At 34.3% G+C, this 15,619-nt stretch overlaps 1 protein-coding gene and 1 long non-coding RNA gene across 31 annotated transcripts in view; one reads left to right on the plus strand and one right to left on the minus strand.

Annotated features, from left to right (window-relative positions):
• The window catches only part of DLG2 (discs large MAGUK scaffold protein 2), a 1,979,996-nt gene that overhangs the window by 757,891 nt on the left and 1,206,486 nt on the right, over nt 1-15,619 (minus strand). The window lies entirely within an intron of this gene.
• The window catches only part of LOC144294996 (uncharacterized), a 118,457-nt gene that overhangs the window by 96,208 nt on the left and 6,630 nt on the right, over nt 1-15,619 (plus strand). The window lies entirely within an intron of this gene.

The following is a 15,619-nucleotide window of genomic DNA, read 5'->3' on the forward strand; positions in this document are numbered from 1 at the left end:
CATCTCATGATATAACTTGAGGGACGTTGGATTGGATTGATATAATCCAATAGGAGGGACGTTCTAGTGGACAGAGCAGGATTGGAAATCATAGCTATAGAACCCTCCATATTCTGGTTCAGGTTCATCTTGCTAAACAGGCACTCTGTTTTGAGTTAACTAAATAGTATGGGTTTCTATCTTCAAGCTATCATGCATACATTAAAAAAGGTAAATTGAGATAGCTTTTTGAAGAACAACCCTTGTTCTCTATTACAGAAATGAGAAATAAAACTCAAGGATGCTATATACCATATCCTTTTCTTTAGCAAGTATTTATTAAGAACTTATTGGGAGTTCTCCATCGTGTTAGTTAAGTGATAGATCTGTCCCTTGAGTGGAACAACTGCAGCAATGGACCCTAAGATGGGGAGAGGGAGTTCTCCTTAAATCATAAATAGTCCTTCCACATTTCAAAAGAGGTTAGAAAGCTTTTCCCATTCCAGTTTTTGAGACATTTATCCTATTACAGAATTATGATGGCTTAATAAAATAAATAAAAGAATATTTAAATAGAATCTCCAAAAGAGCGGTAAGTAAATTATTTTTAAAGCTGTATTTTTGCTACTTCGTCCCAAACCTATTACATTTGCAGAAGTCTCATCCATAATCATTACTTTTTGAGCTCTATTGTGACCCAAATAAGTTTAGTTTCTGATCTCTTAATGCTTATCAGCTTCTCATAAATCAAGTCAACACCAGCAAATGCAGGCTAACATATAAATTAGTACAACATGATGAAAGGAGTGCCCCTTTGGGCTCAGACCTGAGCTCCGAACATAAATCTGGTTCTTGTTAGTGATGCATAATAATAGGGCAACTTATTTTCCTTCTAAAGTCTATTTGTTCATCTATAAAATGGGGAGATGACTTACATTCCCATCCTATTTTGAAGGTTATATTAAATTAAGATAGTATATAAGAAATGCTTCATAAAGTATAGCTATCATTATAATTTATCAAAATTACACCATTCATATTAAAGTAAACAGGATCATTGAGTGCCAGGGCTGTAAAAGAAACTAGAGATCTGCGCTGCCACTTTTTTCCTTATTCATGGCTAACTGTGTTCATTTTCACTCTGCTCTTCTCTGAGGGGTACAGATGTAGCCTTGCCATCTTTCTTAGCATCACTGTCCATTCAGCCATCATGAGTCAATCAGGGTCGACACAGTGAAACATATTAACAATGTTTCATCTAGTCTAGCTTCGTCCACTTGACATGCACTAAGATTCTGAGATTTGGCTTGGGTGATTCAGAGTCCAGTCAGCCCAGCTAAATTTCCTGATTTCCAGTTCTTCATCATTCCACTGGAGCATACTCACTCACTCTCCTCTGAGTTGTGAAATTCAAGCATGAGTCCAAGCTGAAAGAGATAGATCACTTAACAGCCTGGCACTATAATATTTCTGCTGATGCAGGAATTAAACCATGACCCTTGCAATATACAGTTACATACTGACTTGAAACAAGGAGCTCCTCAGGAGACTATTTATGCATTCTGTCAAGGCCAATGCTACAGTGGAGTCGACAATACCATAATTTTAGAAATGGGATAATGGACATTATACCAAACTGCTGCCATGTTAGCCACAGGCAACACATGATAAGAAGACACTTTCAGATTCTACAAAATATGATTTATCAATTTTGACATCAATTCAGTCAATTGGTGTGGAATGTACAAGGGAATATCTCTTCCCAGTGGCTAGTTTATTCCTAAAAAATACAACTTACTCATTACTGTCTTAATATCAAATTGCAGTTTAAAGGAAGAATAACTCTTAGAAAAACATTTATTTATTTTCCAAAAATCCCCTTGGAATTTAATTAGCAAAATAACCAGTATCAACTCTTAAAAAAATTCAGAAAGAACAATGGACATATGCCTGTGATACTATTTTGTTACTTAAAGCTTAATCTTAAGAAACTGAGACTAGATTCCATTGTAAATAGACCCAATTTCCTATATCATTTATCCTTCATATTTGGGGTAATTTCTAATGAACTTAATGAATGGTGTCCCAGGGATAAACTCAAGATTTCGCAGTTCAATTGAAAAGAAATGGATGGAGAGAGAGAGGAGAAACCATATGTTTGAACCATATGCTCTAAATAATAATATTTATAATGATAATAATTATTATTATAATTTTCAATAAAGTCAAGTGATTATTTCTTTAGCATTCCCTCCAAACTCTCTTCATCTGGTAACTTTCAGAGATAAAGATTATCAGTCATCCAATGTATTTAATCACGATATTACAAATATTTCTCATGAAAGTTGTAGAGGAAGGGGTCAATGTGGGAACTGAAGAGGAAAGGGAAGGTCAACATCACATATATGATGGGCCACGATCCACTGCTTTATGCTCAGGATTACGGGGACTTTATTAGGATACCCTCTCAATATCCAACTTAAAAGTGAAGTAAATTATACTTGCCTTCATAAGAGCAAAGCTCACTCATTTGAGATAGTCTTAAAGAAATGCAAGAACACTCAGGCCAACAGGATAGCTGAAAATATTATCTTCCCTAAAGAAAAATCTGAAGTTTGGAAAATATGTTAGGGATTGAGAAGGGAAGCAAAGAAAAATGGAACTCAGAGAAGTAAGCATTGTCTACCAATTAGGAACACACTAGGTGGGAAGGAGTGTGACATCTGAGTTCAAATAATTAACAAATTCTGAATATGTTTTGACTCCAAGGAGAGAGAGATCCAATAGCTGGAAATGATCTTTCACTTCTTTCATTTTCCTTATCTGTTTAATTTCATCCTATTTTGCCTCAAAGAAACTCACACTATCTAATATTGTTCTATATCCAGAAGATAGCCTCAATCCATACAATGGATCTCCATCACCATTGCTGATATCTGGGTCCAGCCATCATTATCCCTCTCTTGGAAGTACATATTGGATACAGGACATTCTAAATAGGTTCCCCTTGCCGTTATTACTTCCCCACAGCTCATTCTAACTATGTACATTGAGGTCACGTCTTGTCCAATGGCTTCTTGTTGAATTTTGGATAAAATTCAGACTCCCTCCCATAGTCTCCAAAGTCTACATGACCTGGACTTATCGACCTCTCCAATCTCCATTCCAGCCCTTCTTCCATGTATGCTCTCTTTTCCATATTAACCTTTTGTTGCAGAAACATATCAAACTTTTTTGCTACCCTAGAGTCCTTGAACGTGCTCTTCTTTTATTTGTAACCACCACCTGAAGATTGTTATAAGACTATCTCCTTTTCATCTTTTATCCTTGAAATATTAATTCAATGGTCTCCTCTTCATTAAGGCCTTCCCTTACTTTAGTGTCTTATCCAAAGAAGCATTCTCTCCATCAACCTATCCTCCATACCACACTTCCCTAGTTTATTTTTCAGTTATATGTCACTATCTGAAGTAATCTTATTTATTTGTTTGTTAATTTAGATGTTTCTCAACTAAATCTTGCCTATTATATTTATTGCTATATTTTCAAATTTCTAGAATAGGATTTGGCATACAATAGATAATAAATCCTTGTGAATGAATAAACAAATTTTGCATACATAGGTATTTCAATTCTTCTGATAATTATATTTTTCACTGAAATAAATTACTTTATGTAAAAGTAATCTTTTTGATATCATGTACCTTTAAGCCAGTCTGAGTTTCATGGTCCCAGTTCCTTCTGAATACCTGTCAGATACTGGATACTTACTTAGCTGGTCTTTCAAAAAGATAAAATATTGGATCCAGAGACCCAATCACAGTATTACCTAAAGAAGTACCTCATTAGCATGCTTCACCTAGCACATGATTCCCTCCCTACCAATTTTTAAAGATACCATTCTTTCATTTACCTATAAAATATGTCAAGCTCTATTCCTGCACTAAAGATATAGAAATAAATAAGGCATAGTTTGTGTTCTCTCAGAGCTTCTAATATGGTAGATGAAGCAGACATGTAAGCAATCACAATGCTAAGTGAAAAGTAGATGATGTACAATATTCTGTGAGAGTAGAGAAAAGTAAGTTTTAAAGAAGATAACATTTGAGATGATCCTTGAAAGATGAATGTGATGTTATCAAACACAGGAACAGGGAGAGTCATAATAAAGGAAGGGGGAGAATGAAAAAAAATATTTGGCGGGAGACTGTATTGTGACTTCAGGCAATCAGGTAACAAGTGGTTGGTTGTTACCATATAAAATAGGAGTGGCTGGAGATGGAGTTGGAGAGCAGATAGAGGCCAAAATGAAGACAATCTTGAATACTCTGCTAGGAAAGTCAAGTTTTATTTTGTAAACTAGTGTTTGGAAGCTTATGTTTCATGAACTACTGGTAAATATTTCATTACATACATTTAGGCAATGTGGCACATACTTTACCTGCCTTGGAGAGATGTAAAACCCCAAGGGCTTTACAAAATCCTATAATACAAAATGAACAACTATTTAATATCCAACATAGACCATCCATTAATATTTCTAGACATACTTGCCTTCTCTAGATGTCAGAGTACCTTTTTTTTTTTTTTTTAAGATTTTATTTACTTATTCATGAGAGAGGCAGAGACACAGGCAGAGGGAGAAGCAGGCTTCATGGAAGGAACCCACCGTGGGACTCAATTCCAGGTCTCCAGGATCACACCCCTGGGCTGAAGGTGGCGCTAAACCACTGAGACACCCAGGCTGCCCATGTGAGAATACGCTTAAAGTGAAGCACTACTTTAAATGATTTGGATTTGCTAAGTCATTTAAATCAGTGAATGATATGAATAGAACTGAGTGTTAAGATATATTTGGCAACAAAAACATTTGGAAAGGATGGAAGGCGTCTGGGAGACCAGTGGCTACTGCAAATAGCTTATGTTAATGATAATGCACATCTATACTCAAGAATTGAGATTGAGGTTGAGATTGTAAAAAGGGAAAATATTTGAGACACTCTGAGATATAACTGTATATTAACTTTCATCAATTAATTAGTGATGACCCTGGGAGTAGAAAGGTGTTGGAGGTGTTGATGACTTCTTGATTTTCTGGCATGGTAAACTGACTGAATTCTAAAACATGTTTGAGAGCAGAACAGGGCATAAGAAATAAAAAACAGGCTGAAGGCTCTGAGTGAACTGCCCGAAAAAGGCTGGGGATCATAATATCAACCATTATCCACCCTTTTTGACCTAATTATTGGAAAACTAACAATTAGAAGTCTACAAGGAACTACCAACTATGCTGGGCTCTTTAATAAACTCAAAACAGTTTCTGTCCTTAATCTACTTACAGTCTTCAACCTATTTAACTGCCACCTTTCTATTTGGACCTTTGCTGTGGTGTTCTCTCCTATAGTAAAAAAAAACAGTCACTCTCACATCATTGATAGATTGGATTCACATTTTGTTTAGGACAGCCAAAGTGCCCAGCCTTGATAAGAGGAGTCCATACAATTATCGTATATATAAATTTAATTCTAAATACTGATACCAGCACTGTAATAGTATGTTTTTATGGGATAGCATTTAATATAACCATTTTCAGATATAGTTTTGATGTTTAGGGATAACCTGCCTGCATTTTAAGACATGTGGACCCCAAATCATCCTTGAATATGTCTACATGCCAATTTCATAAAACTCTTATCCATACATAAGCATACTATAAAAGAGCCAGGATATTTCCAGAATATTTCCCTTTCCCATCTCATCTGTTAGATGATTTTTCCGCTTCAGGTTCCCTGACTGTCAAGTTAGTGCCCACATTGTACTCTTCAGCAAACTGCCTATCGACACAGATAGCCTGTCTACGTCTGCCTGTTGTACTAATTACCTTTTCATCTGTCACTCAGTTCTATCTTGCTCACCTATGTCAGTGTGAAAAGAAGAGCATTCAGCTCTTTCCTTTCCAGAGAACAAACTTAAGGAATGGAGTTACAGTGACAGGAGAGACGGGCATAGATCACTCACAAAGATGTTTAAAGAACTACTCTGCTATATTTGGGATAGGCAGAAATTTCTCTCACCAGGACTTTTAAGCAGAAACTACTCACCTATTTGTATACTTTCCTTCCTTCCTTCCCTCCCTCCTTCCTTCCTTCCTTCCTTCCTTCCTTCCTTCCTTCCTTCCTTCCTTCCTTCCTTCCTTCCTTCCTTCTTTCCATCCTGCCATCCAGTTAATCAACAAAAAAAACATGTATTAAATTGCCAATTGGATATTATAATTATGCTAGGTATTATAGATGATGCCATAACAGTATCACAACTAGCTGCAATCACATTAAATGTAACTCATCTTCATTAATAAATAAAAACAAATTGAAATAGCAATGGCATGCAATTTTTTAGCTTACTGAATTCATGAACTTTTTTTTACAAAGGCAAAAACCATCAAGAGTACAGGAGGAAAGACATGTTCATACACTCCTGAAATGGGAGGACTGTAAATTTGTAAAGTCTTAGAAGCAATTTGGCAATCAACTCTAAGCTGTATGGGTCAGAAGTCAGTTTCTTTTGTTCTCCTTTATATCCTCATTGATTATCTACAATGTTTTGGCATATGGGAACTATTCAATCATTAATTACTGAATAATAATTGACTGAATGGCTAGATAAATACTATGAGCCTTTAAAAAATTACATAATTGTCTTGGGGATTCCTTTCCTGAAAATATATCCTTATGAGAAATGTGACCAAAAGTCCATGTACACCAATGCTTAACTTCAGTATTGTTTGTATTACTTATAATAAAAAAAAAGATAACCTAAACTCCAACAAGTTGAATTTTGGTAGAAACAGGAGTATTTTGCAGTCATAAAATTATGTCAGCAAGAAAAATAGTTCACTGACTTAGAAAAAATGTTCATAATATATTGTTAGTTTTAAAAAGCAATATGGTTTTATGTTGTTAAATTCTCACAGGCGCAAACAGACAATATATTTAGGTGAGCATGTGTTAATACAAATATTACATATTTTTCCTCAAGATTCATATACTGAAACAATTAAAAACACTAGAAGGTATCAAATAATTAACTGTAGTTACCTCTAGGTGGAACTACAGCTGTTTTAAATTTTGCAAACATATATTTAGCTTATAATATTTTTTACCAGAAATGTGTTATTTTTACATCAAAACTATATAATAAAATTATTTTTAAGTAATATAAATGTTCACCCTTAAACTAATTATCTACTTAGTTTTAATTTTTATTAAAAAGTTAAACTGAAAATGGAGAATAAAAAATATTTCATCTTCCTTCTAATCATGATGTGAACCTAAAATTGTTCTAAAAAAATTTAAAGCCTTAAAAAAAGAACCTTAAAACAGTGCAGGTAAGTGCAGTACTATGTGTGATGGAGAATAAATTAGATCAGAAAAATGAATGAACAGTATGAAGATAGAATGAAAAGTATTCTATACAATTGTCTTTCCAGTCTGTCAGAAGCAGATATATCTACTAATCATTCTAAAATATTATAAAAATCTAGGAATTATTTACATAGTTTTAAAGTTAATCAATTTTTTGAACAAAACAGTAATATTGAAAAACTATAATAATCCTGTTGATCACTAGCTAAATAGTACATCCTATCAAAATAAAGTACAAAGGTCTTCAATTATGGATATTTTTTCAATTATGGATTTTTAATGTGGTAGTGCCAACTACTGTACTCTGAGCACTTATAAATATAATGATGAAAATGATGGAGAAAAAAGGTCAGGCAGTCTACAATAGATTGTACAGAAACTAATTATAAAATAATATTTCATGACATTATTTCAACCTTTTAGAGAACAAGTGGCTCCTGAAGTGGACAAAGAAACTGTGCAAAATCAATTTTTTTTTCCTGGATGTACTCTCAAAGTACAGTATTCTATCTTTCATCATTGAACACCATGACCCACTTGAATGCAGAACCTAATTTCTGTCAGTGATTCTAATATTTTAAAGCACCACAATAGAGTAAGAATCTAAGTCAAACAAAAATAAAACAATAAGCACATGTTAACTTTTTAGTACAATCAGTAAATAGAACTACTTTAAGGGTAAAAGTTCTTAAGGCACTTTCATAATTAGTAATAATAATAACTGTAAAACAAATTTAAAACTAATTAAGTACTTTATACACAAGGCCTTGTACTAATATTCATTCAGAACCAAGAACTATTGCTACATGTTGGGTACTGGGGATATATGGGAAATTGGTTGTGCTCTACTGGCATTCAGCTTAGTGGAGCATATAGATAAGTACATATAGCTCCGATACAATGTGTAGGTAAATTGTGTCCAGTAACCACCTAGACATAAAAATGTGGGTGATATAGTCTCTCCTCTCCATAGCCAGGAATACAATTGGAAAGTCTGGATCCAAATATATAACTTAGTAATGATAATACAAGTATTTTCATAAAGGTAATCAGAAAACTAGCACTGTGACTTAGACCCTAAGTTTGGGCATATAAGAAATCTCTCACTCTCATCAGCACCCTGAGAAGGAAACTAACCACAATGCAAGGTAATATGTTAATTGTTCAGGACACCATGTTGAGTAGAGGTTTTGTGAGTTTTGATGGTCTGGATAGGATTAATGAGGAGGATGTGCTTGAAAAGGTCTTTAAGAAATAGATAGACTCTGTTAGGCAGAATGGGACATTCCAACAGAAGGAAATGGCAGACTGATGGTCTAATGCAGAGGTTGGCAATTTTTTTCTAAAAAGGGACAGGCCAGATTCTCAATTCTATTAAACTCCATCTTTCTACTTTATAATAATTGTTTTGTAAGACCCTCCTTTCTCCATCTAAAATGGAATTCATAGATAATACAAGTAAGGTAAAAGAAGACATACAAAAAAGTATTTTATATTAGGTGTTTTCAATTTGTCAATCTGTGAGCCCAACTAAACTGAACAGTGCAATGAAGCAGTGAAATGCTTACATGTAATTAATAAATATAGATTTAAATGGAATAAAGAGACCAGATACCATTTCTTACAGGAAGTACAGGAAAAGTGAAAGAAAAAACACATATATGATGGATCCTAGATTAAAAATTAGTGTTGGAAGAAATAATAACAGATAATTTGCATATAATAAGAGATCAAAAGAAATAACCTCATTTCAAATATAGATAATCTAAGAAGAGTACCAATAATTAAAGTGCAGAAAGTTTTAAAAAGTCATATTTTTAGAAATGAACTGGCCCTTATTTATAATTTTGGTGTTAAAGTAACTCCCTGTTCTCTATGGGATAGGCCATTGAGTAAGTTTCTCTCTCTATCATCTCCTTATCCCTATCTCTTTATCCTTGTTTGGAATTCTCCCCAATGTGAAGGTATGCACTTGATTTCTAGTACTTCAAAAGACCTTGGAACTCTATCCTTTGATTAAAAAATGGGGAATGGATTAAATAAAAACAACAACAAAAGCAACACAACAACCCAGAACCTAAAAGCTTATAGGGAAGTTGAGTGTAGCTGACGTTTGGGATAATATCAGAATAGTACTGAGAAAAACAGAAAAATAAAAAGTAAAAAATAATTTCTGTTACTTTTCACAAAGCATATTTCTTGCTATATGATAAAATGTTTTAAAATTAATATATGGCATGTCAATGAAATTAAATATTTTTAAAACAACCCTATTAATGAAACTTAGTGTGAGATCTTTGTATTTTATGTATTTCTAACAATTTTATTTTATATTTTTAAAAGATTTTATTTATTTATTCATGAGAGAGAGAGAGAGAGGCAGAGATGCAGGCAGAGGGAGAAGCAGGCTCCATGCAGGGAGCATGAAATGGGACTCCATCCCGGGTCTTCAGGATCACGCCCTGGGCTGAAGGTGGCGCTAAACCTCAGAGCCACCCAGGCTGCCCTATTTCTAACAATTTAAAATCTTTCGTTCTATGCCTATTAAAAGAAACCTCAAATCTCTTCAATTACATATTTGCAGATGATGTTTACAAATGAAGACTGATACCAGGGAGATGTATTGGTGACACCGATACAGAAACAGCAGCAGTGTGAGGATGGGATTTTCCAAAATGGGCATCAATTCCTTTAAATTCCTAACAGAACAAAATACAATGATTCCTTGATTTGCATAGAAGTTACATTACTAGAAGATTTAGGATTATTAAATCCTTGTAGAAAATACATTACATCTATTTGTAAAACTGAATTTGACTTTAGGCTCAGAAAATCATAAACTTAAAAAAAAAGCTCCATGAACTTACAGTAGCATGCTAAACACTGTGTAGGACATGGGACGATTCTTCGTTGTGCAGAACTTTGCATGTTACAGTGCATCTAGCATCCCTGGCTCCTTTCCTTAGATGCCAGTATCACCTCCAAAACATTATTAATACATAAAGTATCTCCATACAATTCTAAAATTATTTCCAGTGGCTCTTCCCTCTATCTCCTTTGGGAATTTCTGGTCTGAATTATGGGGTAGTAGAAGTAAGTATATATTTTATATAATGCCCAACACTACATTACCAACAAATTGCATGCTTAATAATTTTCTGCCAGTAACTAACTTAAGGAGGAGTGCAGGGCTTAGAGAGGGAGGGCAGCTTGACACAGTATAAAGGTAATTCAGTTCTGAGTTCAAATACAGGGACCAATTATACCACAAATTGAATGATCCTGAACAAATAAATCTTTTACCATTTCTAGGCTTCATGTTCTCCTTTGGAAAATGTACTAGATGACTTCTAAATTCCCATCTGCCTCTGACACTATTGTAATATATATATATATATATATATATATATATATATATATATATATGCCTTTAGGAAATTAAAACAATGGAACAAAGTAGACTAGAGAATGGAAGAGAATAAAATCAGGTGGGGCTATGTTTGTAACAGATCAAACAGTATCATAAAAAGGAAGAGGATGAACAATGGAGATGATAGTATTAAAGAAAGATATTTGATTCTTGGCATGATAAATACACAAACAGGTAACATGAGATTTACAATATTCAGTGCTGTGTGATAATGCTTTTGGATGTAAGACAGACAATTTACATATGCACTTTTGTTATGTATATATTAAGTTTAAAATACATGGATCTCAATTCTTCACTACAAATGTTGCAAGACTGAATCTAATTTGCAAATAACCATAGATTACAAGGTATTTCTAAAAGCAAGTATCAGTGCTATGAGAATCAACTCCAACTCCTTCAGATCAGCACAATTATTAACCTTATTCAGAGAGGGGAGAGGGTAGTAGAGGTTCAACCAACTCAGGGTTCCCAAGATCAGAAAAGGAAGCAGGATGGGGAAATTCTGCTTCAGGATTCTGCTAAGGGGTGACAGTTCTTCCAACCATGTAAAACACTTCAATTCCTTAAGGAAATTTCCTGTTAAATTAGAAAGTTAAAAAGGTCTCCGGGGGTGTTCTACTTCCCACTGTTCCTCAAACAGGTCTTTATGTAAGATTTGGTGGAAATTAAGTGGTCCTGTAGACCTACATTTGAAACAAATTCTACCCTTAGTAGATAAGCTATCATGAGAAAGTGACTCAGCTTTAATTTTCATATCTATAAAATGGGGATTTTAATACTACTCTTTTAATGTTGTTGGGAGAATTTTAAAAAATGACTAACATATAGCCCTAGCATAATGCTACACACATTGTGGGTGTGGTGAGTATTCAATAAATCTTATCACCTTTAGTCTTTCTTTTCCCACCCTCAGTACTATGTCTCTACTTGTCCACGTCTAGAGAAAATGCTTGCTTCATGTCAGCATCTAGAAGAAGGGGTGATTGAAATGTTGACCAGGTAGCTTCAGATCTGCTCAAGCTATGCCTAGAACTTCAATTCCCCTTTGGTGTTATCTTTTACTCTCTTCTGTTTCCTTTGCCTGGGGCAGCTGGTGTTTCCTAGAGACTAAAAAGTCTTATTTTTCCTTGGTAAGGGGCTCTCTTTCTGGAAAGAGTCAGTAGAAGCAGTTGCAGAGTTAAAACCAGCTGTAGATCTTTCTGGCTGGGCATAATCTAAGCCTGAGACTTCAGCCTGGGGCAACAGTACTTGGACAAAAAGGTTCTCTGCACTCAAATTGCTGCAAACTGCTGTTTCTGGAGGACCTGCAAAGAGACCCTTAGGGAAGATTTACAAAGTTTGGCTAAATGCTTCAAATGCTGTTGTTCTAGCAGGATATTGCTGAGAAAATCTAGTATCACCTACCTTTGAATATAAGTAAATGAGAATGCTACTTCATCAATACAATTCTATTCTCTCTCTCTCTCTCTCACTCTCTCTCTCTCTCTCTCTATATATATATATATATATACACATATATATATGTATTTTATATATGTATATATATGCATTTTTATATATGTGTATATATAGACACACACACAACTATAGTGTGTGTGTGTGTGTGTGTGTGTCTATGCATTGTTGTAAATCTCTGAGAACCCTGAAGGGCAAAATGTCATCTCGTCATCATGTGGTGCTGTGCCAAATGTTTCTGGACAGTTGCCTAACCTAACTCCTTCATCATTAATAAGTAAGACATCAAAAAATTCAGTGAATAAAGCAGAAATCCTAATAAAGGACCACAATTCTGATAATTAATTTGTTGGATGCTCAGTTCTCTAGGTTAAAAAAGCATAATTTGGGTATCATTAGTAATAATAAATACCACTTATTGAATAATTCTTATGTATGAAGCACCATGCTGGGCTCTTTTATATACAGTACTTTCAATTCTTATTACATTTTCACATAATATAATTTTATCATCCTAAATTTTACAGAGAAGACAAATGAATCTTACAGAGGTTAAGGAAGTGAAGTCACACAGAACTAGTAAGTTCAGATTTAGATTGTCTGGCTTTTGAAGTATAAATCTTTTCCAAAGGCTTCCCATTAACTAATGAATGTCAGTTGACAGAGTCACAGAATATTAGTATTGGAAGAAATATGGGAGTTCATTTAGGGAATCAGTTTTCTTAGAAACAGAGAAACTGAGGCCCAGAATGATTCACTGACCACAAAGCCAAACATATGGACAGTGGCAGAGCAGGTGGGAATTCTTCAGTGACTGACTCCATGCTGCCAGCTTAGTTGAGTCCTCATCAAAGCCCATAAGACTCTTTGTGACCAAGCCCTCCCCATGTCTTCAGCCCCAGCTCTCGATGAACCTATTTTCTAGTGCCCAATGTTCCAGGCAAACAGAACTCCGAGCAGTTCCACACAGCAGCCAAAGTTTTATAGGTATTTCTATTTTTGTTATTTTACCTCCAAAGCTTATCTCTCTTTGCTCACTTGATAAACAGAAGCATGTTACTTCAAGGTTCAATTCAATTCAGCCCAAGGATCACTACCTCGAGGTCTTCATCAATTCGCTTATTTTTCTCTTCCTAACCAGTCAGATATGATGAATTAAGGAACAGTGCCTTAAACTTATTATGTTAATCAACCCTCGCTATAATCCTGAGTTAGGTACTATTTTTATGATCATTTTATAAAACAGAAAATCTAGGCTTAAAGAGATGCAGTATCTTTTAATAAAAATAAAATTAAAGAAATAAATACATTAAAAAATCCTGCTTTTTTAAAATCCTGCTTTTTTTTTTAAAGAAATAAATACATAAAAAAATCCTCCCCCATGGTTCCTCTGTATCTTGAATATCTATCTACTATGGACTTTGCAGAACTCCATGAAACTTGTTTCACTTCCAGTTTGTGATTTATGATGATATAATTCTGTATATATAATGATACATTATTTACTAAATATTATATACCATCGCAGGCCATAAGTTCCACAAGGTAGAGATAGTGTTTCCTTTGTTTACTATTATATCCACAGGCCTCACAGAGCACCACTTGGTAAGCACAGCTGAATGAACAAATGAAGAATGAATGAATAAAGTACAAATGCATAGAACTCTGGTCTTTGAATCTCTACTGTTCTGTGCTGCCTCCCCAGATCAGTCTACGCTGGGGAGAAATGCCACATAAGCAATGATGGATATTCTTCCCCCACCCACCCATCCACCCAAGGCCAACACTATTATCCCAGATGTGCATTCTAGAACTCACTTCTGGACACTATAATTTTCCATTTTCTTACCTATTATTATGGTTATATTAATTCTACAGATCCAAACAGAATGAAAACTTATTTGAGAAAGGACAGAAGCTGTTTTTTAGTCTTGCTGAGGAACAACATAATGACAGTGTCCTGTTAGCACACAGCACCCCAAATAACAGGAGTTTGGCAAAGAGCCTTGGGAGGAACTCAAGTCATTACCATGGCCCTCTATTACAGCAGCCGGAAATCACACTGCTGATTTCCACGTAATACAGCAAATATCTCTGAGGGCATGATCCCAGATCCCAGACACTTAATAGCCCTCAGGCATGTTCTGTACCACATGTGGGTCCCTAAGCTATTCTACAGCATGCACTCTCCTCCTTTCCACTTTATCAAAAATTCTAAAGTTTAGTATTTAGTATCATTAACCTCCATACTTCATTTCACAATATTTCACAGGGTACCTCTAGTTAATTTAAGATGTAAGAATAGTATCACAAAATTCTCAAAACAGACTTAGCTTTTAATTGACACATATACATACATCTAGACACACATAGAGTCTTATTTTTGTGATAGTATATATGGGTGTATAGTACCTATATACCTAAAATACCTGTGTATTTTAAATATTAGGCTTATTCTATAGATGCATATATAAATGAACACACACACACACATATATATATATATACATGTATTCACATAGATATACACACATACATAAGCATTTTAGAACTTATAAGAAGTAAAGGAAATATATTTTCTATGGAGAAAATAAAACATCATTTGGAAGAACAAGATAGTACTTTCTGGATGAGAAAAGAATAATATAGAACTTTAATTTTTATATGTATATGCATGCCTACATGTATTTATGCATATACTCATATATATATGAAATTATGTTAATATGTACAAGTATTTAGGTATTATAGAGATATTTAAATACATATATTAAAATCTATGCATAGCACTTTCACAGGATTCAGGCGGTAAAAGGTTGGAAGGGTCAGGTGTCACAACACTAAAGACAGTAAAAGATATGGTATTGTAATGCCAATATTTGGGGATCATTGTTCTTCCTAGCCAACAATAAAGTACATATGAATAAGAGAGAAAATATATAAAATGTGTATGAAAAAGAATGGGAGATGAGGGCTGTCTCAATTTATTGCCTTCTAATATGTCACTGGATCTTTAATTATCAGTACAGAGAGTCTATTTCAATCCTTTAAAGCATTAAATGGCTATAAATTTAAGATAAGTAGGAGGCTGACTTTGTTAAAAACCAAGGAAAGGGAAAGTTTCTCTTGACTGATGAAAAATGTACAAAGATTTTGAGAGCATGGTTATTATAATGTACAATTAGAGATTTTGGTTTGAAAATTATCATTTGTGAAATGGCAAATCTTTTTACATCTTGGATAAAAAGAATTGTGACAATAAAACAAGTTTGCTTACCTACTGTAAAGCAAGTTGGTTTATTCTACTCTGCAAAAACTATGAGCTAGATGT

This window comes from Canis aureus, chromosome 23, assembly GCF_053574225.1.
Source record: "Canis aureus isolate CA01 chromosome 23, VMU_Caureus_v.1.0, whole genome shotgun sequence".
Classification (NCBI taxonomy): Eukaryota; Metazoa; Chordata; class Mammalia; order Carnivora; family Canidae; genus Canis; species Canis aureus.